Below are 21,590 nucleotides of genomic sequence, written 5' to 3' on the forward strand. Positions count from 1 at the left end.
CAGGACTGATCCACAGTTTCAAACTGGATATTATACAAGTGACATTGACGATAGTTCGTAGGGTTTGGGACTCGTATATGTGTGGTTAAAAACAAGTCAGTGCAGCTGAACAGTGAACTACATTGCCATGACTCACAACTTCATACTCCAATTAAGTAGTGTAAAACTTTTATCAGTAAATCACTGTAAATTGTTACTTATTTATGTTGCCCCCTATTTTTGTGATAGCCGTTCCGTAACCCTACATAGCAGTGTGAGGAATTTGCATTGTTGCTGTTTGCAAGTAAGACATCTTAGAACAGCAACTATTTCGGTGGGTTCTCTTCTTACAACCTTTATATTTTTGACGCAAAGTGCATTTTTAAATTAAAACAATGTCATTTTATTTTGTTTGGATTATTTGATACTGCCTTAACTATCGTGTTCCCGTTATTTGCGTACTATTGTATTCCATGCACAAAGTAGTTAGTCGCAGGTTTTGCCTAAGGTGAAGAAAGCAATGGACGTGTGGAGGTGACAGAAGTCTAATCCATCTAAGAGACCACGCTGATAAGAGTTTTGAATGAACAAAAATATCTACTAAATGGAAAATTTCTGGACAATTTTGCTCCTGTTTTCGACGAGACAGCACAGGACCACAAGACGGGCAGTCGTCACACGCGGCTGCCATAGGCAGGACGAAATAGCCATATGATCCTAAGTTGTGACGGTTCTAATTTATTATGCAGCTGTTAGAATAACCATTTAATGCGCTTATTCTGCTCGATTGATAAATTATACTCCTTGATCGTTTTATTTAGCATATCCCACCATTACTGACTCTACTTAAAGTGGATTATACACGACACCTTTTTGCATCATCTCTGTATTATGAGTACATAATCTCTTTCTGTTTGCTGTGAAGTTTAGCATAGGGTCTTTATAACAGTATTTTCCGTTATGCCATATCTACATTAACCATTGTCCAGTCGTAACGCATAAGCAGAGTACAATGGTACCTTGAACTACACATAATTTTAATGGTGTTAGTGGCGATTCGATTGATGACATTTGCACTCACAAGCACAGTATAGTCATGCTATTGGGATATAAAATGGGCAGAGACTAATATGGCATAATGTGACATTGCTGAATTATTGAAAAGTACGTTTATATTAATCATAACATATTTAATCATTTTATTTATAACTATTTTTAACTTCTATCCGATTGTTAGCGCACTGGAGTTCTGTTGCTTTCGCTTAGGAGGATATCTGAAAAACGGTTTAAGACCGAAATGGCACATCAGTGCACAAATAAAGAAATTAACAGGTGCAAGCGCTATAAAAATCATTCAAACAGTTTATCGTAGCTACGGACTCAAGCTCAATGAATATTATGTACCGATTCAATGAAATACGACGATGCACGAATCGTCGATAAGCATTTATCCTACCATTCCACTTTACAATCACGTCAAGTTATGCGTATCTTTGTTTGTTTTCATTTTGCAACACATGCGAAACATAAACTAGCCGTGAAGCGTACCAACCAAACGTTGCTCATTTACCTTTAGCATGATCCATGGTTTGTTTGGGTCTCGTATGTGTTATAAAGAAAAACATCGCATAATTTTTCGTGATTTTACGCACATGGTTAAGTGTCACAGCAGTACACCGGTAGCTTTCAGCCACTCATTGATGAACGAATTTCAGTGAATCGATATAGGTGGGAATAGTTTCGCAGACAGATCTGATGGTGGACTGTATATTCCGAAACCTATCATTCATGATGCATAAATAAAGAACATCATCAAACTGCAGTCATAGGAAATCTGTACTCCATCACACAGAAAATACATTGCGGCTGCATGGTTCCCAGATGCCATCGCCAACAGCGATTGATAAATTAAGATTCACCAATTGCTTTTCTGGCAAATATCGCCTGTTCCCTCCAAGGATTCTCATGTAAGCTCACAGAGCTTTTCTGTAAAATTCCCGGAACGAACCGACTGCTAGCAAATCTGGCAGCACGTCTCTTAATTCCTTAAGCCTGACCCAATGAAAATGCCAAATTCTCGAACAATGCTCAAGGATAGATACTCTGCGCGGTCGAAAAAGAATATGATCTCTCTCTCCAGTCGTCCTTGCCATACGAGCGTTCTGCGAATCAAACGTTGAGTTACTCTCCACGTCAACGGGAAACCAAGCATTTTATTCACATACACTCCTTGAACTTCTCTATTCATGAAGGTGATTTAATATGAATTACCAATCTCCCTTTGATCTGCGGGACACTGTTTTATAGTCTCAACACTTACACCACTGGTTATCACCATGTTACTGTGTGAATGAACTCTGAACAACTCCACACACCGACCCTCTGGGGCGTAGCACAGGCGTCCCTGGTCGTTTCCTCTTTACTGCCTATGAGTTTCCGTCAGAGGTTCGAATCTTCCCTCGGACATGGGTGTGTGTGTTGTCCCTACCGTAAATTAGTTTAAGTTAGATTAAGTAGTGCGTAAGCCAAGGATCGATGACCTCAGCAGTTTGGTCCCATAGTCCTTACCACAAATTTCCAATTTCCTATGAGTTCCACCAACCTTTGAACAAGAAAATCCCAGAAAAAGTAGTTCCAATAAGAGAGTATATAGTCGTTCAATCGGAAACACGTTACTGTCTATCGAAACATCAAAACTGAATCCGATCTCATCTTTGAACACCGGCCTCTCCAACTGGTGTCTTGCACATTTAGTCATTCACTAAAAGAAACGTAACCCCAACTTTCCACCGTCACCATAAGCTTCACTTCTAACTTTATCGTTCCCTCTGGATCGCAGAATTAGAAATGTCGAAAACTGTTACTGCTGAACATCCTCCAGCGTTCAAAGAACTGTCCCCTTTATACTGAACACAAAGCTCTACTCCCTGAATTTCCGCTTCAAGAGTAACACCTGACGATTACTCAGCATTTAGTCTTTCACCCGATTGGCGATGTGCTTACAGAATGCGTGACTTATGCCTCAGTAGTGATTATTCCTGCTGGCGTTGATTCCTTCCGTGCTAAGTACGTACCTGTGTCACTTCCCAGTCGAGTGCCACAATATAGGGTGTGTTGGCAAAATCAACTAGAAACGGATCCGTATACTTTTGTTGGCGATATTACTCAAGTGTTTCAAATTTATTAATATATTGTACGCTACTGAAGCGCAACAACTAGTAAGAAATTTGCGTGTAGTTATGAACTAAAAATTTATTTCTTGTAACACGTTTCCACCCAGCATGTGTCTAAAATATGACGACAAGCCGATATAGTGTAGTATGACAATTCTAAATTCAACTGGGATGAGCGTACCACCAAACTTACGAAACGCCTTATAAAATCTTAATTTGCAAAGCGGACATTATCTGGCAATGGCGATACAAAAATTTCAAAAAATCTGGCATTATTTGTTTATTCTTATTCAGTAATATTAGTGGGATTATGTTTCGGGATACTTCATCAATCCACGATAAGGTTTTCTGGAGCCGAAAGTGTGTAATATGGATTATTTGTGGTGCACATTCAAGAAAGTCCAGCAGTGGCGTGGTCAAGGAATTGGGAATACTAACTACTGACTCTCAACATATTTGTTCGTTAATGAAATTTGTCATGTATCTCTTTTTCAAATCAACAGCTCGGTTCACGGAATAAGGACGGAGTCACTTACCTAATTCCAGGAAGATACCAGTTTTATTCAAGAGCGTAATTTACGAGAAAGCCTAAAGGATTTACTGGTGGACAAGTCCCTTACGAAACTGCTGGATTTCTTGGCGGAACCAGAGGGGCTATGTATTATTAATAGTATCAAATATCGTGAATACTAATGAAGTTTGACTAATGAATACCTTCAGTTCAGAGATGCGGTGTGTTTTTTGTAAAATAATATTGTGTAATTCGGTGTGGATACATTTATGTGTTTTGCAACAAGTTTGGTATTAACTTTCAAACGAAAATGTGTTCCAGACGCATATTGCAGTTCCTACCATTTTGTGTAGGATCTGAGAAATGAACGTAAGAGTAACTTTTAATTTGTAAATATGTATTTCTGTTTTCATGAGATGTACTACATTCTTGAAGATGATCTCACTAGGAATGTATGGGACGATAAGTGTATCTATCTATCTACCCATCTATCTATCTATCTATCTCTTTTACTGCAAATGTATTCGGCTACAAAACGAGTTGCATTAAACAGAGATGATGCTGAAGGTAAACAATACTGAATTACCGTAACTTAGTGCTACCTACTGTGCCAGCGATACTTCACCAATGTGGAGAGGACACATTTTCCAAAACTATGAGTAATTATTTGCTGAATATGAAAATTGATCAGGTATTCTGTTGCTGAAGAGTTTCCGTCGGGCTGGACAAGAAACGTAAACAAAATGAAATTGTTACTTTCATATCAGACTTAGACTTGTCGAGCTGATTTATTTCAACCACGAGAAAACGACAAAGTTACTCGGTGACTAAGGGCGAGAAGCTGCTGGTCCAACCAAGGTGTTACGTGGCAAACAGCGAGTAAGCTTTTAAAATGACCTTGTTGTTTCGAACGCGACACCGCTGACGCAGTGGGTGTCATCTTCGCCGGCGGCGTGGCACGTAATTCGCGACTTCCCACTTGGTCATCCGATGACGGGGGCGAGGACGCCACAGCAGCTGCAGCACGCGACCCGGCGTGTGTGTGTGTGTGTGTGTGTGTGTGTGTGTGTGTGTGTGCGTGCGTGAGCGCGTGTCGGAAGCCGCGCGGCGTAGGAGGAGGAGGAGGAGGAGGAGGAGGCGGCGGCCCGGATTGCGCTCGAGCGGCGGCCATCCGGTTGGGCAACAGGCCGGCCCGATTAGCCAATTGGAGGGGCCAATCTGCGCTCACGCCAGGCACTTGTCAGCCCCGTCGCAGCTGCGCCCCGTGCCCGACCACCAGTCGTCCGCACGACACACCGTCCTGTACCACATACTAGCGCCCACAAGTTGGACATGCGCGAGAAAAGATGAAAATGGGAAAAACGAAGCCTGAGTGAGCAATGACTAGAAATGACCCCCAAGGATTCCCCAAAAACTGAAAATATTTGAAATGGAGAGCTGTACTTCCTACTTCAGATAGATTAACAAAGAGAAACTAGACCTCTCGAGCCACCTACTTTGACGAGATTCGGTATACCAATCGTAGATGACTCGAAGAGGACTGGTTTAGATAACCAACCTGGCGCGTTCGAAAAAAATCAATGTCAGCTATCATGACTCAGAATATGCATTTGTGTGTAGCATTACACACTTATACTAGACAAAAATCAGTCATCACCAGCAGACATCACGCTAATTCAGCGAAACATCGCTTCTAGTCTTGATAATGGCCTCAATTCGATGAGGAAGAGGGTTTCTTCAGATGTGTCTTATCAGATTAGGTCTTGTAGAGCCACCAGGTGGTCGGTGTGTTGACTGCTACGTTTCAGCCATTGTTCCAAATAGTACCAGGTATTTTCTGTGGTATTAAGATCGGGTGATTTGGCGGATAGGCCGAGGAGCGACGGTGTGTCTGAGTGTTCATCGAACCAAGAAACGCGGCTGTTCTTATCTTGGGAGACGAGAATGTCCACAGCGTACTGATCAAAAAAGGAAAGGACAAAACTTCATCACTGAGAATGTTGAAATAAACAGCCTGGTTGAAATCCATGGTAACGTGAATGAGTGGGTCCAAGTCATGGTGCGAAAGAAACCACCAGTACACCGCAGAACCATCTCCGTCTGAACTGTACCCTCCGCACACCGTAGATGGAACGCCTCATTGGGCCGCCGATGCCCCCAAGGTCTCGCATCTACATCTACATCCATACTCCGCAAGCCACCTGACGGTGTGTGGCGGAGGGTTCTTTGAGTACCTCTATCGGTTCTCCCTTCTATTCCAGTCTCGTATTGTTCGTGGAAAGAAAGAGTCGGTATGCTCTAATCTCTCTGATTTTATCCCCGTGGTCTCTTCGCGATATACACGTAGGAGGGAGCAATATACTGCTTGACTCCTCGGTGAAGGTATGTTTCCGAAGTCTAAGAAGCCGGGACATGCCTATTCTTTGGCATCTATTGCTGTTATGTTCCGGACAACGTGGGGTCGCTAGGACATTCTGAAGTAAGAAACGACTTTATACATATCAGGGCCTCTGCCTAACACTTTACGAGACATAGAAAAATTACGAATTTGCAGCCACTGCAGGTATACTCCAGAAGGAAAGCTGTTGTTGAGCGATACCATCACTCCGTCTACAGGCCACAAGTGGCCCATCAGGACCATCCGACCGCCGTGTCATCCTCAGAGGAGGATGCGGATAGGAGGGGCGTTGGGCAGCACACCGCTCTCCCGGTCGTAATGACGGTATTCTTGACCGAAGCCGCTACTATTCGGTCGAGTAGTTCCTCAGTTGGCATCACGAGGCTGAGTGCACCCCGAAAAATGGCAACAGCGCATGGTGGCCTGGATGGTTACCCATCCAAGTGCCAACCACGCCCGACAACGCTTAACTTCGGTGATCTCACGGAAACCGGTGTATCCACTGCGGCAAGGCCGTTGCCCTGTTGAGCGATAGCAAAGTGGTAAATGTACAGAGCGCGGACAGAAACATGGAAACACCAAAAACACAACATATTACCGTGCCTAATACGGAGCAGAAAAACCAGTTGCCATACAGAAGAGCTTCCAGTGATCCCAGAATGGATAAATAAAGGTCCTATGTGGTTTTCAAGGGAATCTTATCCGATTATTCTAGCAAAATAGAGGCAATTTCTGGTAACGATGATGGAGGTGGAAAGTGATCGTGCACCCTTCTGTCCAAAGTAGACCACAGAAGCTCAGTAATATTCAGATTTGGTGACTTTGGTGGCCAAGAGAGATGTGGCTGTTCATCCTCGTGCTCACAAAACCAGTCCGGCACGATGCCAAACAAGAGTGCACTGTTTTAAGCATTGCTATCCGCTAGCGAATATCTTGCTTTCGTTACTGTTTCTCTGACAGTAATTTAAGCGAATTCTGAAGTTGTACACTATCTGAGGACAGTATCCGGTCACCACTAACTGCTGCAGGGTTGACGACTAGATGTCATGAGAGGCGGCCTAGCCAGTGTAAAAGGCGTAGACAGTAGAGGGGCCGTAACAGCGGAATGGGTCAATCAAGACGGCTCATAGGTTTCACAAGTGGACTAGTCACTGGATGTCACCTGAGTAATACATCAGGATTTTAACCTCTCTGAAGGTGCCCACGTCGACAGCTGATAATGTGACCATGAAGTAGAAATTCGAAACAACAATCACACACAGTTAAACCAAGACTAAGCGGACATGTACTGACGACAGGGACCATCGAGAACTGCGTAGGGCGCTTGTACAAAATCGCTTGAAATCAGCGGAAAAAGTCACTCTTGAGTTCCGACGTGCTATCAGTAGTGCAGAAAGCGCGGTGACTATGTGCAGGGTGTTGAAAAAAGATGGGGTACAATGGTACAGCAACTTAATGCTAAGCGACGCTTCAGATGGTGTAAGGGTTTGGGGTTGCTGAATGCCACGAGAAGTCTGCCATTATGTGTGCCGCCAAAAGTGAAGAGCGGAGGAGGTGGTATTATGGTGTGGGTGTGTTTTACGTGGTTATGTTGCAGTCTCCTTATTACGCTTAAGAAAACGCCAAATGCGAAATGTTATGGACGCATTTAAAAGCATTGTGTATGGCGTCCACCAGAGGAACTGTGCGGATAAGATTACTGTACCAGCATGACAATATTACCTCTCACACCTCAGAAGTTAAGTACCATAGTGCTCAGAGCCATTTGAACTACCTCTCACAAAGAAGCATCTGGTAGGCAGTGGCTTGTTTGGTCAATAACATTCCCGCAGTGGACTGGCCTCTTCAAAGTCACGACCTGAACCGAAAGAAACACGATTCGTATGAGTTGGAACGTTAACTTTGCTCTAGGCCCCAGCGTCCAACGTCACTACCATCTCTTGTTTCAGCTCTTGAGGAAGAGTGGGCTGTCATTGTTTCACAACCATTCAGACACTTCACTGAAAGTTCGAGGCGTCATAAAGGCGAAGTTGGACACACCCCATATTAATGTCCAATAGACGTCTGTATCTGTTGATCATATAGCCTACATGATTTATTTTGCGCTGTCAACGGTTGAAACGTTTGAAGTTAAAACTTTATTTTCTTTTAGTTTTACTCGTTTTAATATTATTTAATCAAAACTGTAATGTAAAGAACAAACCACGCTGATACGAGAAAGAAAAACAGTGGTGTGCAATGTGATGTGATGTTGTAGCAAAAAGACCGCGAAATGGAACTTTGACGACAAAGATAGCTGATATCTCTTTCATTTGAGGAATATTGCCATATTTCTGAACTGTAATTACCTCAACCTTCAGTAACAGGAAGAGCGCGAAGAATATTAATAAAAATGGGAAACAACATTAGAAGATCTTTTGCTCCAAATGATATTTGTTTTACTCAGTAAAGCCATACTATAGCAATAGACAGTACGCTCGACAGGTATCACCGCAACATTGTATCAGTTTGCAACACTGTAACAAAATGAATGTTTGGGAGGAATTAGAATGCAGCCAGCTCGACAAATGCATATAACGTTTGCTTTGTGAATGGCTTCGAATAATGGGATGTCGGCAGCGGATTTATGAGGGAGGCACGGGCAGAGCTAGTGATGAATAGCTCCAAATAGAGGCGTTCCGACGCTGCGGTGCTGTTATTTAAGCACGCGTGGGCATTCCAGCCCACTACAAATTAGTGTCATGCAGCTTCAACTGCGAGCGTCCTGCCAAATCGTCTGCATACCGCATACCCATGTACTGCTACTTCTAATCGCATTTGATGCACTGTTCGTTGAACAAGTTGTTCAGGCTTCTTTGTATCAGACGTACTCTGGTGGGCCAAATCATCGTGACCAATGACCACCGCCAGACTGAATATAGTCCGATGGCATGATTGGCATGTGAAGTATGAACGGAGCGGAGGAGAGTGGGGAATCATTCTAGTTACGACAGAGGACACAAATGGGGATTATTTATTATTTACTTGCTGTATGACATTCATTAAAAGTTTTTGAATCACAAGAATAGCAGTAGATGTACAAAGATTACTAAATTACTGCATAGCAACACTCCATTGTAATTTGTATGGCAATAAGTGTAGGGTTTTATCAAGGTCTTTCATACCAGCAGAAAAATGCTCCTATCGGAGTACAAAAAAGGCGAATATACCCCTGTTCAAAAGACTGAATGAAAAGTGGGGTACTGGCTGCCTCAGTCTACCTTCCTCAGCACTTTTACAAATTTTCCCAAAATTTTTGGAATGCGAACAATTCGCGCTCTTTTTAACAGGCAACTCACCTCAAACTCCCACAAGATCCCCTAACTGTAACTCACTCACACTCACTAGTCCATCAATGTAAGTCGCTCACACGAAACCGCCCTCACCTGCCCATTTTCACTAAACTCACTCAGCCCAACTCATCGTCATTATATCCTTGTGTCTGTTATCATCTGCAGCCTCACAATCACAGTCTCCTGCGTTCTGTTCTTCTACTACCTCTCCTTTCACCGTCACGGCCTCCCTCTTGCTCCCTGTTATTGCTGATACCTCATTCATTCCTTCCTACTGCTGCTGTCTCTTCTCACTGTCACCATATCTTTCTTCCTCTTCATAGACTCTGTCTCCCGTTATCACTGGCTCTCACCCACTTCCACTTCTTCTGTATCTTTATTCCTCGTCCAGTGGCGCTGTCTCCTTCACTATTTTTCTAGCACTACTCTATCATTGTCAACTATATTCCACTGCCACTGTATCACTCGTTTTCTCTCACACTGCCATTGTATCCACCGCTCTTTCTACTCCACAACCACAGTCTACCATCTTCCAGTATTAATTACTTTCCCGTCTCTTAGCGAGTGCCAGTATCTCCTTTCTCAGAATTAAAACGCGCGAATATTTTCGCATGTCAAAATTTATGGGGACTTTTTAAGGGGCTGAGGTAGGTATAATCAGGCAGTTGGTACCCCACTTTTCAGGCAGAGCATATTCGCCTTTTTTGTGCTCCAATAGGAGCATTTTTCTTCTGGTTCCATTACCCATGCAGAAACAACTTAATGGGACAGCTATTTTTTTATAATTTACTTATGTGAAATGGAAATAACGCAAAGCTAATTTTACACCTCAGACCGGATTAGACGTGCACAAAAATTTTGCATATGCTTCAGTACTACAACATGGGGTTCTTAGAACCCTTCTGATGGTAACGGTAATACTTTACAGCATATTCCTCCGTGCTACGTCACTATATAAAACACAATTTCGCCTCATATCGGGTTTTATGACAGTATTTTACCCGTAGAAGTAGGGTAATTTTGAATCTCTGTATCTCGGTAATGGATCAAGATATAAATAAAATTTTCAACGTTGTTCACGATCGGGGCCTTAGAAATATATCGTCAAAGTATCACCCATTCGCTGGAATCCGCCGCTCGGTTTCGGCATGAGAAACGGTAAAAATAACCTTTCTTGAGATTTTATAAGGAACCGCCCATGAATTAATGGTGCCTCCACGGGTCACTTAAGACACACCGTGGACTGCAACAAATTAAAAAAGAACCAATCGGTTTGCTCCATTTTCCTACGCAGGAAGACCTTGTACTTGACACTAAGACGATCCTTCTGTTGTGTATGTAAATGATTCCTAACGCAAGGGGTATGCAGTACGTTTGGCCTTACCTTTCTAACACCAACAGAATCCGAGGCATGAGCCCCGGAACATATCAGGCAGTGAATGTTTGCCGATACACTACCTTAAGGCCGAATGTAGCTTTGGTATGTTGTATCACTGTCAAGTAACATAACTCGATGAAAATTGGGCTATAGGTAATTAAACTGCTACACTGTAGAAAAGGTAACTGAAGTAACATGCACTGAGACGAACAGAACCTACAGTTTTATTAAAAGGCAATAGTACATCCTCTCGTCCCAAGAGCTCCTTTACCAGCGCAGTTCAAGGCATACGCACATTGTGAAGCAAAAAAAAAAAAAAAAATTATGTCCAGGTGAGGACACCCTCGGAAACGCGCACGTAGGGAAGAAGTAAAGAGTCACATTAACGTTGACCGGTGATTGTGTCACGTTCAAAGACTCAGTACGCCATGCAGCGTTATGCCTCCGCACACCACAACGCCTGGACCACAGAAACGATCGACAATGCTGGACGTACCCTCATACGGCGAGAAATGGGAACACGTAATGCACCCAGAAACATTGTCAAACATGATCGTTTTGATTGGTTCAAATGGCTCTAAGCACTATGGGACTTAACATCTGAGGTCATCAGTCCCCTAGACTTAGAACTACTTAAACCTAACCAACCTAAAGACATCACACACATCCATGCCCGAGGCAGGAATCGAACCTGCGACCGTAGCAAGCGCGTCGTCAGAGTCGCATCTAGACGTATCAGGAGTCCCATATCATTCTAACTATACACGCCCCACACCATTACAGAGCCTTCAACAGCTTGAACTATCCCCTGCTGACATGTAGAGTCCATGGATTCGTGAGGTTGTCTCTATACCCGTTCACGTCCATCCGCTCGATACAATTTGAAACGAGACTCGTCCGACTCCAACTTGTTTCCAGTCATCAACAGTCCAACGTCGGTGCTGACGGGTCCAGGATAGGCGTAAAGCTTTGTGTCTTGCAATCATCAAGGGTACACGAGTGGACCTTCGGCATCGAAAGCCCGTACCGAGGATGTTTCGTTGAATGGTTCGCACACTGAGACTTGCTGATGCCCCAGCACTGAAATCTGCAGCAATTTGTGTAAGGATCGCACTTCTGTGACGATTCTCTGCAGTCGTCGCAGGTTCCGTTCTTGCAGGATCTTTTTGCAGTCGCAACGATATCTACATCTACATCTATACTTTCGGAGCTTTGATGTAATACCGGATTTCTGATACTCACGGCACACTCGTGAAATGGTCTTACGGGAAAATCCCCACTTCATCGTTGCCTCGGAGATTCTGTGTCCGATCGCTCGTGTGCCAACCATAACACCACGTTCAAACTGACTCAAATCTTGATAGCATGCCGTGGTAGCAGCAGTAACCGATCTAACAATTGCGCCAGACACTTGTCATATATTGGGTTGCCGACCGCAGCGCCATATTCTGTGTTTACATGTCTCTATATTTGAATACGCATGCCTGTACCAGTTTCTTTGGCGCTAATTAAAAAAATTATCAGTAATTAATGCAATTCGCAATAATCTCAATGAACACGGTTTTGTTTCCCAAATATATAGTTTTAACTACCCCATGATTTCTTAGCCCATAAGATTCTGACACCTTTCGGCCACAGCCGTAACAACTTGCAGCTATCTACTGGATCGAGAACATCCGTCATGTGAGACATGACTCGAGTATGAAACTGTGTGCCTGCTACAGCCTCTTACTAAGACACGATGCAAGGCACTACGCCTCACCACCTGTTCCCATTTTGACACAACCAAGTGCTCAATTACGATTGCAGTGAACACGGGATCATCGAGATTGTACAGTGGATCACTGAGAACCTGTAGCGTGGTCTCATACGTCGAGTTGATTGTTAAGTTGATGGCCATGTCGGGGCACGCCGTCGTCAGGTGGACGGCTGGACGAAACATGCACCACGCATGCTTGCGAGGGCAGTAGTATGCTATGTGGGAAGTACACCTGGGTTTCCAAGGGATCTGTAATAGTAACCGAAGACACGATGACAGCTGTGCCCTACATGGACATTATTGCTGACCGCTGGTAGGTCTTCATGCTTTATGTCTACACCGACGGTAATGACATTATACATTGGAATAACTGAACGTGTCGCAAGGTCAGAATCGTGCTAGTCATTAGAGGTGCTTGGCAGTCAACTCACGTTGATGTCTTAGAAGCTAAATTCGTGTGACCTGAAACCAATGTAGCACATCTGGTACGCTATAAGGCGCCAGTTGCGTATCGATGAACCATCGGCCCGTAATTTACAGGAATTATATGAGCTGTACGTAGACATCTGGTGCCATAAACGTCCGCAACCTATCAAGGCCTTGTCGAATCCACGCTATGCTGAGTAGAAGCTGCTGTATTGAGTTTCGAAGGTGCACTAACAGGCTATTAAGCAGGTGGTCAAAATGTTTTAGTACGTATATGTATAAAACGGAGAGTAATACTCATATTACGGGTGTCTTTGCAATACGGCAATGAACACGGTTATCCTTGTGTTTTTGCAGTTATGAAGCTGAGATCAACTGCTTAGGGAGGGTAGACATACCGTTGTTCAGTGAGTCTACAAGAGAGGTACGTCAGTGGCTATGTCGTTACCTGCGTGTGACACGGGTGAGGGAAGGGGGAGGAAGGGAGGGGAGGGAGGGAAAGCAAAGCCAATGTGACTGAGTGGCAGAAGATGATGATAGCCTCCAGGCGTGAAAACATCACCCTGCGAGTGGAGTGAAGAATTTCTCACATGTGTATTTCAATACAGACCTGCTGCTTTACTGGAAGTGGCAGAGATTGTAATCTACACACTTTTGAGTGCTCGTGGCAAGAAATACACTACTGGCCATAAAAATTGCTACACCAAGAAGAAATGCAGATGATAAACGGGTATTCATTGGACAAATATATTATACTAGAACTGACATGTGATTACATTTTCACACAATTTGGGTGCATAGATCCTGAGAGATCAATACCCAGAACAACCACCTCTGGCCGTAGTAACGGCCTTGATCGCCTGGGCATTGAGTCAAACAGAGCTTGGATGCCGTGTACAAGTACAGCTGCCCATGCAGCTTCAACACGATACCACAGTTCTCATGAAGAGTAGTGACTGGCGTACTGGGACGAGCCAGTTGCTCGGCCACCATTGACCAGACGTTTTTAATTGGTGATAGATCTGCAGAATGTGCTGGCCAGGGCAGCAGTCGAACATTTTCTGTATCCAGAAAGGCCCGTACAGGACCTGCAACATGCGGACGTGCATTATTCTGCTGAACTGTAGGGTTTCACAGGGATCGAATGAAGGGTAGAGCCACGAGTCGTAACACAGCTGAAATGTAACGTTTACTGTTCAAAGTGCCGTCAATGCGAACAAGAGGTGACCGAGACGTGTAACCAATGGCACCCCATACCATCACGCCAGGTGATACGCCAGTATGGTGATGACGAATACACGCTTCCAATGTGCGTTCACCGCGATGTCGCCAAACACGGATGCGACCATCATGATACTGTGAACAGAAGTTGGATTCATCCGAAAAAATGACGTTTTGCCATTCGTGCACCCATGTTCGTCGTTGAGTACACCATCGCAGGTGCTCCTGTCTGTGATGCAGCGTCAAGGGTAACCACAGCCACGGTCTCCGAGCTGATAGTCCATGCTGCTGCAAACATCGTCGAACTGTTCGTGCAGATCGTTATTGTCTTGCAAACGTCCCCATCTGTTGACTCATGGATCGAGACGTGGCTCCACGATCCGTTACAGCCATGCGGATAAGATGCCTGTCATCTCAACTGCTAGTGATACGAGGCCGTTGGGATCCAGCACGGCTTCCCGTATTACCCTCCTGAACCCTCCGATTCCATATTCTGCTAACAGTCACTGGATCTCGGCCAACTCGAGCAGCAATGTTGCGATACGATAAACCGCAATAGCGATAGGCTACAATCCGACCTTTATCAGAGTCGGAAACGTGATGGTTCGCATTTGTCCTCCTTACACGAGGCATCACAACGTTTCACCAGGCAACGCCGGTCAACTGCTGTTTGTGTATGAGAAATCGGTTGTAAACTTTCCTCATGTCAGCACGTTGTAGGTATCGCCACCGGCGTCAACCTTGTGTGAATGCTCTGAAAAGCTAATCGTTTGCATATCACAGCATCTTCTTCCTGTCGGTTAAATTTCGCGTATGTAGCACGTCATCTCCGTGGTGTAGCAATTTTAATGGCGAGTAGTGTAGTATCGCTACGTGCAGAAGCACCAGTACGTGCCTGCCAGGTGAACGCATATCAGTGACGTTGACAAATAGAGCAGAGCATTTTGCAAGAGCATCTTGCTCGCACCTGCCCAGACGATTGTTCCTCTATATTCTGCGAAAGGGTGACACCAGCGTACCGAAGATAACTGGGAACTTGCTGCCTGGAGACACTAGTCACGTACCCAACTGTGTGTGTACTCATGAGCCGATGAATTGTACGCGTGCAATCGCATTTTCGACACGCTGTGGTTGTGACAAGTCGTATCGTGGACTGTGTCTGACACGGCATGTGTCGAGCAGACGATCCCTGACGACCAAAGTGCTGCCCGCAACTCATTGGGATTAGTCGGTGCCGCGTCCAACATGCATGCATTACGCTCGACGTCATATCGGATGTGCTCAACAGAACTAATGTCAGCTGGAGGGCCACGCAGGCACTCTTACGTGTGTGGAATGTCCTCAAACCCCTCTGTCGCAGTTCAGGAACAACAGGACTGTCAATTACTTTTCAAAATGTACAGATCGCCTGGGGGGTTATCGCCCACCACTCACAATGTCAGAGGTATGGGGGCCACACTCCGTTCCATGTGGACATGGTCCGTACAAACACAGTTTCGACGGTACATTGAGAGCAAGCGGGCGTGCACTGACCCATGTGGTTTTCCAAGTACACGTATCCCGTCATCGTCGTGTACCACGCCTCATCATTCCATGCGATCTATTTGCACGTTTAGGGCATAGACTCGAGATGTTCCGCGTTCGTGCCAGTCTCTATATCATGTGACGTGCAGCGAGCATAGTGCGTCTATAGCCCGTAGCGAGGAGGTGCTTCTAAACAACTTCGCTGTCCCCCAATTGTTGTCAGGGAAAACGAGATGATCTGCGACACTGAGGGTCGCGTCACCACCTTTACAATACGCTCCAGTCAACAGTGACACTTTTCACCAACAGGTTTTGCACACGGCAGTTGACTCGTGGTGACGGCGAATGTACCCGAATTGTGGTACTCACTACAAACAATTGAGAAGGCGGCAAGGCACAGGCGAAGTTCCTGTCCGACCGCAAGTAGAGAGTGGTCCACGAATAGTGCAGCCACGATCCGACTCGTTGAAATCGGTCTATACGGCGCACAGTGCCCATCTTGACCTCCGCCGTTACTCAGATAGCCCGTACGATCACACTATATGTTGAATTATTCCATTCGCTGCTGTATCTACACACCCAGTAAGAATGTGTTTTAAATACACGGTACTCTGCAGCTCGCACGAAACTCGAGAACTTTTCTTCTGATGGCGAAGTAGACGTCGGCTTCATACTGAACCACAAATCGTTATTCAGCGGGAAATGTAGCAGTATCGTTGATGATGGGAATGTCGGCCGATACCGGTTCAGCATTATAAAATTTAGAAAACAAATACTGTTTATGTGATGTTGACTTCTAGTCATTAAAAACTGAAGTTCCTGGGATCAGAATGTAGATACGACATTGAAAACTGTCGCAATCAGCACGCATTCAGCTTCTAAAAAAGAAACATGTTGTATTGGGGACGCGCTGGAAAAACTCATTGATTAAAGATAACAGTGTGAAAGGAAAATGGTAGCTGTTTCATCTCTACTGCAGGACTAGCGGCCTCCACTGCCGCCATTTATAAAGTCAACCTTGAGGGCGCCTTAGATGGTCTCAAGTGGGCCAGCAGGAACGCTGTGGGGTACCCTCCATCAGAGGACTGGCAGTCATCGTCTAGAGCGCGTCCGCTACCAAGGACAGCAGAGAGGGACATTGCATTGTACAGTTCCCAGCATTCCTCACGTCATCTGCGGCGACAACCAGAGAGAGTAGAACGATATTATCACAGGAGTCAAAAAAAAGCAGAGTGACATCTGTTTACTCCATAGCATGAATGAATTAAAAGGTGAAAGATGAGGTGCTTTATAACAAACGTCTAGGTAAGGTGTCTCCTTCCGTGTTGTAACAACAGGAATCTCTAAATTACATTCGAAGCGCTCGAGGTCGATACATGCTACCGCCAAAGATTTATCGAGGAGGAAAAGCGGAACGGTGTCCAGTTTCTCCAGTGAGATGAACTGAGCAGCTATAAATAGGAGAAGTAACGACTCCGATTAAAAACCGGAAACTACATTAAATGCTAGGCGTGCGGTGTGTTAACCACAAGGTCTTCCAATAATGGCATCCAACGACGCCTTAAGAGTGAAATACGAGACGTACTAACAATTTAATAAGCGATCTTATCTCGTTATGGCGTACTAGGCGTGTTAAGTGACTAATAAACACGAAAGAGTAGAAAAGTGCACATGCATATTGGCCAGTTGCACGTCAGGCATACAACGTAGAAACGAGATCCGATCGCCTATCGACTCGTTAGTTCGTCGTCATTTCTACCTTCAGGCAAAAGGGGAGAAGCAGCGGCCAGTAAGACGAGTGATGTGCTATGTAATGCACGTACCGAGTAGTTTAGTAAATGCATTAGGTATGGTGATTATCTAGCATTTCTGGAATTTTCCATTTTAAATTTTGGTTAAATTCGGGACCACCATCGTGTTAACCATCTAGAAACGAAATGTGCATATGGCTTCTTTGGCTGAGACACTTACGGATAGGAAAACCAACCGGCTATAACCGATACCGGTATTTTAATTCTGAATAAGCGGTATTTTTCGGTATTCGTTTAGTCTCGATTATAGCAAGTGTTCTTCATTTTTTACAAATAACCAGGTAAAAAAACCGATATATCAATCAGCCACAGCAGCAGTGCTAAAATGTTTTGATTTCAAATAATCCTGTTTTTTAAAAAACGAGTAATTTTTATTCGTAAAATTGCCATTGCTTTGAAATAGTGCGTTGATGTAGAAAATGGAAAAAGCCATCAGTGTTGTTTTAATAACAACGCCAACTTAAACGAGCAACAAACATATGGCATAACAATTGATACACCTTTGCTGAGACAGTAATGGATCTGTTACCGTGTGGCATGATCTACTGGCTGGTATGCGTGTACTTTAAGTGTGTGAGACTTGCCCCATTTGGTCTGCATGGTAGTCTCATGCTGTCGTCGTGCGGCATTAGTTGTATTACGGAATGGCACCATCTCTAGCCTGGAAGTACTTTACAAAGTACAATACTCCATTTCCTTTAAAAGATTACGAACGGGAGGAGCCACAACAAACTTGTGGAATCACATAAGGAGAAAACCTATAACTTAACAATTCATTCATATTTTAATTTAAAAACTGATTGTTGTTGATCTGTTGCCTTTGTCTGCTTGTAGCCCCCGAAAACGGACAAATTAACACGAAAAACAGAGTTCTTCAAGCTCAGTCTTCACCCTTTAGCATTCGCTATTCCCAGTGTCCAAATAGTGGTACAAGATGATTTGTGAACACAATTTCAAAAAATTAGAATCAATAGGAGAATACTGCTGGTTTTTGTAGTATTCAACTACTTACACTTTTGGTGAGAAGCAGAGAACTATGGACGGAATATATTTTGTTTTATTTGCCTTCTTAATTTAATATTTTGATTTTATGTATCTTGAAACTGAGGGAGTCAAAATTTTTAATCTATGTACCATTTCTACATATATTACGGGAAATATAGGAATAAAAAACTGAAAATCGGTTATTTCAGATATACATTAAAACAACAAGTTGAAAAAAAATCGATATAACCGAAAACCGTGTTTTCAGCGGTAACCACCATCCCCACCGGGAATCCCGTTTTGGAGAGTTCGGCCTCCTGGTGCAAGTCTTTTTATTTGAAGCTTGCCCCGACACCCCGTCAACATAGAACCCCAGTCCAGAGCAGAGAAAATTCCCGACCCGGCCGGGAATAGAACCCGGGGCCTGATTCTCAAGATTCAGCAGCGGTGACCACGAGACCACGAGCTCCTGACAGCAGCTAGAAGAGGCTCATTTATTGTCCAGGATCAGTAATTCCCTAATTCTGGACTGACAAATCGGGTTATATGCTGTGTATCACGATGAGCTAACACTGTAATGCTAAAATGCTTCCACTGTCTCCTCGAACACCGATCACACAATTCTGGAAGCATTTTTCGTTATGCGCGGGCCATGGAAAACTGATGAATGTAGTTTGATTTCTGTTGAAATGAAAAAGAATGACCTCTTCCCTTGGGATGACAAGTAAACTCTCATAAAACAATGAAAGTATGTTTATCGGTTTCCCACAACCCGCGCATAACGGAAAGTCATTCCTGAAACCTACGAACCTTGCTTGAGGAGACTGGGAAACATTTTAGTTCAATTACGAAATCCACTCAGTTTTTCACCTAAGTGGCAGAGTCGCCTTGAATTAAACAACATGTCAACGAGTTTCCAGATTCACTATCCTCTGGTGAGTAGGAAATAAATTGAAACGTTTCTTCATGAAACTCAGTATAAAAGCACTATCCACTGGAACTGATTTAGGGTCACACTCTAGCTGAAACACTCGAACAATGGGCGCTCTTCGGTGTCTAACAATCATACATATCTTCGCTACTGTGAAACACATCCCTCCTACTGAACAACTGCTCATATGTCTTAAGCTATCCATTTTACAGCACATGTTGACTATAATGATTGTTTCTGTCGTATCCCTAAATATTGTCCATTCGTCCTGCGACACTATGTATTTAATAAAATTGCTTTTCTCCAAAAAGTTTTTCTTTATCTTCTTTCTTCTTCTCAGCAACAATTTCCTCGGTCTGTGAAATGGATACAACGATGCAGTAGCGTTCCAAAGGATTGGAAAAGGGCACAGGTCATCCCCGTTTTCAAGAAGGGACGTCGAACAGATGTGCAGAACTATAGACCTATATCTCTAACGTCTGTCAGTTGTAGAATTTTGGAACACGTATTATGTTCGAGTATAATGACTTTTCTGGAGACTAGAAATCTACTCTGTAGGAATCAGCATGGGTCTCGAAAAAGACGATCGTGTGAAACCCAGCTCGCGCTATTCGTCCACGGGACTCAGAGGGCCATAGACACGGGTTCCCAGGTAGATGTCGTGTTTCTTGACTTCCGCAAAGCGTTCGATGCAGTTCTCCACAGTCGTTTAATGAACAAAGTAAGAGCATATGGACTATCAGACCAGTTGTGTGATTGGATTGAAGAGTTCCTAGATAACAGAACGCAGCATGTCATTCTCAATGGAGAGAAGTCTTCCGAAGTAAGAGTGATTTCAGGTGTGCCGCAGGGGAGTGTCGTAGGACCGTTGCTATTCACTATATGCATAAATGACCTTGTGGATGATATCGGAAGTTCACTGAGGCTTTTTACGGATGATGCTGTGGTATATCGAGAGGTTGTAACAATGGAAAATTGTACTGAAATGTAGCAGGATCTGCAGCGAATTGACGTATGGTGCTTGGAATGGCAATTGAATCCCAATATAGACAAGTGCAATGTGCTGCGAATACATAAAAAGAAAGATCCCTTATCATTTAGCTACAATATAGCAGATCAGCAACTGGAAGCAGTTAATTCCATAAATTATATGGGAGTACGCATTAGGAGTGACTTAAAATGGAATGATCATATAAAGTTGATCGTCGATAAAGCAGATGTAGACTAAAATTCATTGGAAGAATCCTAAGGAAATGCAATCCGAAAACAAAGGAAGTAGGTTACAGTACTCTTGTTCGCCCACTGCTTGAATACTGCTCAGCAGTGTGGGATCCGTACCAGATAGGGTTGATAGAAGAAATAGAGAAGATCCAACGGAGAGCAGCGCGCTTCGTTACAGGATCATTTAGTAATCGCGAAAGCGTTACGGAGATGATAGATAAACTCCAGTGGAAGACTCTGCAGGAGAGACGCTCAGTAGCTCGGTACGGGCTTTTGTTGAAGTTTCGAGAACATACCTTCACCGAGGAGTCAAATGGTTCAAATGGCTCTGAGCACTATGGGACTCAACTGCTGTGGTCATAAGTCCCCTAGAACTTAGAACTACTTAAACCTAACTAACCTAAGGACAGCACACAACACCCAGCCATCACGAGGCAGAGAAAATCCCTGACCCCGCCGGGAATCGAACCCGGGAACCCGGGCGTGGGAAGCCAGAACGCTACCGCACGACCACGAGATGCGGGCACCGAGGAGTCAAGCAGTATATTGCTCCCTCCTACGTATATCTCGCGAAGAGACCATGAGGATAAAATCAGAGAGATTAGAGCCCACACAGAGGCATACCGACAATCCTTCTTTCCACGAACAATACGAGACTGGAATAGAAGGGAGAACCGATAGAGGTACTCAAGGTACCCTCCGCCATACACCGTCAGGTGGCTTGCGGAGTATGGATGTAGAGGTAGATGTAGATGTATTATTTCGTTTGTGGATGTGTGCATAAACGGCAAACGTTCTGCTCTGTTTCTCCAAACAGCGACGATCTAGCAGTCGCCAACTTTTATTATGCCACATCACAACTACACACAGTTTCACTATGGAACACATGCATTAACAGTCCACGCCAAACCATTTTAACCTCTTCTTTGGGATTGAAGGAAA

The 21,590-nt window shown here is 44.1% G+C and overlaps 1 protein-coding gene and 1 pseudogene across 2 annotated transcripts in view; both read right to left on the bottom strand.

Annotated features, from left to right (window-relative positions):
* The window catches only part of LOC126457822 (extracellular sulfatase SULF-1 homolog), a 796,827-nt gene that overhangs the window by 367,854 nt on the left and 407,383 nt on the right, over positions 1-21,590 (bottom strand). The gene's annotated exons all lie outside the window — the stretch shown is intronic.
* On the bottom strand, positions 6,465-6,582 carry LOC126459716 (5S ribosomal RNA; annotated as a pseudogene).

Source organism: Schistocerca serialis, chromosome 2, assembly GCF_023864345.2.
Source record: "Schistocerca serialis cubense isolate TAMUIC-IGC-003099 chromosome 2, iqSchSeri2.2, whole genome shotgun sequence".
In the NCBI taxonomy this organism is placed as follows: Eukaryota; Metazoa; Arthropoda; class Insecta; order Orthoptera; family Acrididae; genus Schistocerca; species Schistocerca serialis.